Here is a 2,758-nt window from a genome sequence, read left to right on the forward strand (position 1 = left end):
CTGTTCGTACTGCATATCTTCCGTCTTCATGGCATCCCTAAAGACATTGTTTCCGATAGGGGCCCCAGTTTATTTCACAATTTTGGAAGGCCTTCTGTAAGTCACTGGGAGCCCCAGTTTCGCTTACTTCAGCTTACCACCCTCAGGCCAACGGTCAAACTGAGCGTATGAATCAAGAGCTGCTAACCTACTTAAGGGCATATATCTCATCTACCCAAGAAGTGGATCACTGGCTTCCCCTGGACTCTCAGCTCTCTCCTTCGTCTACGGTATTTGGATCACGACTTGTCTCTATCGGCTCCTGCAAGTGGCTTCATTACTTGGTTTTGGTTTCACTGGCCGAATCCTTAACAGAATACTGAGCCACTTAACATGGACCCAGCAGAACAAGAGGAATTTCGCTCGGTTTTGGATCAATACTGGCAAGCCTTACTCCAGTTACAGGCTTCAGTCCAACAGATTTCACCGCACCTGTCGGCAGTGCCGCCTACCAGTAATAGTGAAAGTAACGCTGGAGCTGCCGCTTCGGCTCCGCCCCCACCAGCTTCTACACCCGCTCCTCGACCTCTTCCACTTACACCACCTGACAGGTTTGACGGCAACCCTACGAGATGTCGGGGTTTCTTAGCACAGTGTGCGCTGGTTTTCAGGCTCCATCCGGAAACTTTTTTTTTCTCCTCAAGACAAGATTGCCTTCGTACATTAGTTTCTCTGTTAACTGGCTGTGCTCTGGATTGGGCAACTGTCCTACTAGATCGCAGGGCTCCTGAGGTACAGGACTATGATCTCTTTTTAGAGAAATTTAAGGTTTTTTTTTGTCGTTCCTCAGCTGGACAAGACTCCTACCGCCTCTCATCTATCCGCCAGGGCCGCAGGTCTGCACAGGATTATGCCATAGACTTTAGAGTAGCAGCAGCAGAGACTCACTGGGAGGATGAGGTCCTAATTTTTCTTTTTCTGCAAGGGTTATGTGAAGAAATAATCACCTGGTAACACCTCCGTCTCATCTTGTATTTAAGCACTAGTCTTTCCCTACCTCCTCGCTCAGTATTGGTTGGCCTTTCGAGCTACTTAGTTGCGTTACGCCTTCTACCTCTTCGTACTATTCAGGTTCCGACTTTGGTTTCTCCCCTCTTACTACGTTTTTTGGATTACGGCTCGGCTTCGGTTGCTCTCTCTCAGTTTGGATCTCTGGCTTCCCCTGGACTCTCGGCTCTCTCCTTCGTCTACGGTATTTGGAGCACGACTTGTCTCTATCAGCTCCTGCAAGTGGGTTCATTACTTGGTTTCGGTTTCACTGGCCGAATCCTTAACAAGTAGCTAAATACACAGGTCACACTGCTCCAGTTGAGGCTCAAACTCACAACCTCAGCATGACTCTGCTGTGCATTGCTGTATAAGCACCGCGCGCTGACCGACTGCGCCACTGGAGCTGTTTAACACCCTCTCCTCATACAGACTGACGCTGCAGAAACACAGGCTGCAAACGGGGTTTCAGTTGTGGATCCATCTCCACATGGGGGAAAGGGACAGTAAAATAGCAAGGAAAATACAAGAGAAGAAACTGAAAGAATTGTGCTCACTGCAAAGTAGAAAGGAAAGAGGTGGCTGGATACGTAAAACAACTCCGCAGATAATTTGTAACGACATTCTTTGGTGACAATCAGCGGTCGGATTTCTCTTCAGGTCCAGCTCTGCAGTTTGAACGTACATTCTCCGAGATTGGTTAGTTATATGTGATCAGCTGATATTAAATAGGACTAATAAGAATCAATACAATTGATGTCTGGCAAAGGCAAATAACCTTTGTACATGATCTGGAATGTGACTGGTTAAATTTAAGCAAAGTTGCTACCCCCTTTATAAAGGGTGTGCACACTTATACAACCAAGACATTGAAAGTTTTTTTTTATTATTGTTCCAAAAAATGTTCCATTTGTTTTCTTTCTTAAATGTTGTTGATTAAAAGATCTTATTAAATGCGAAAAAATCTGATTGTGAAAAGGTCAAATTCTTAGTGAAAAAATCAGTAATGTGAGGAAAGATGAATTGTGGGAGCCCCTTGACTCCTCGTGTCGTTCTGTATTTCTCGCTCATTCTACTGGGAGTTGTGCCGTCGCTTCTGGATAAAGTCTGTCAGTGGTCATTCCAGATGGGTCAGGTATGACTGCACTTCGGCACAAGAAGAGACATGTGATTTGCGAGGATCCCGGCAGTGTCTTCGTTTTGTTCTAGAGCCCAGATAGCTCTGTTGGTAGAGCATCAGACTTTTAATCTGAGGGTCCAGGGTTCAAGTCCCTGTTTGGGCGGTTGTGCTTTTCTTCAATCTATTGTGAATGTCATTCTAAATCGTCTTTTATCTTTCCCTCTTCTAACTGTACTGTGGTTATTTTAAATGTTCATCACTTGTATTTTCTTTAGTGTTTCCTTTCACAAACCGAAAATGTCCAAGGTGATCTTCTCACCACACTCCACATAGATAAATTAAAAGAAATCACAGAAGAGTAAAGGACACGCAGCGAGGAGCTCCCGCAGTGAGTACTCTTGAATACGACAAGAGGAAAGGCACACTGCACATCTGCGGAACATCGCAAAGTAATTTTTTTTATGAAAGGTTCAAGGAAACCTGAATATGTTTGCTAGAAGTATTTCAGAATCACAGTCAAATCGAGTAAGATTGCTGCACAGATCTGACGTGTGAATTTAGAATACTGTTTGTGCGTTGTATAAAATACGCTGTTCAAAGCTTTTAAAAAAC

General features: G+C 44.6%; 1 non-coding gene across 1 annotated transcript; it reads left to right on the forward strand.

The window, feature by feature from the left end:
* Positions 1-2,236: 2,236 nt before the first annotated feature.
* trnak-uuu (transfer RNA lysine (anticodon UUU)) lies at positions 2,237-2,309 on the forward strand. The gene has a single exon. It is a non-coding gene; the product is annotated as a tRNA-Lys (tRNA).
* Positions 2,310-2,758: the final 449 nt, after the last annotated feature.

The sequence above is a fragment of the Lepisosteus platostomus genome, chromosome 5 (genome assembly GCF_059453375.1).
Source record: "Lepisosteus platostomus isolate fLepPlt1 chromosome 5, fLepPlt1.hap1, whole genome shotgun sequence".
Taxonomy (NCBI): Eukaryota; Metazoa; Chordata; class Actinopteri; order Semionotiformes; family Lepisosteidae; genus Lepisosteus; species Lepisosteus platostomus.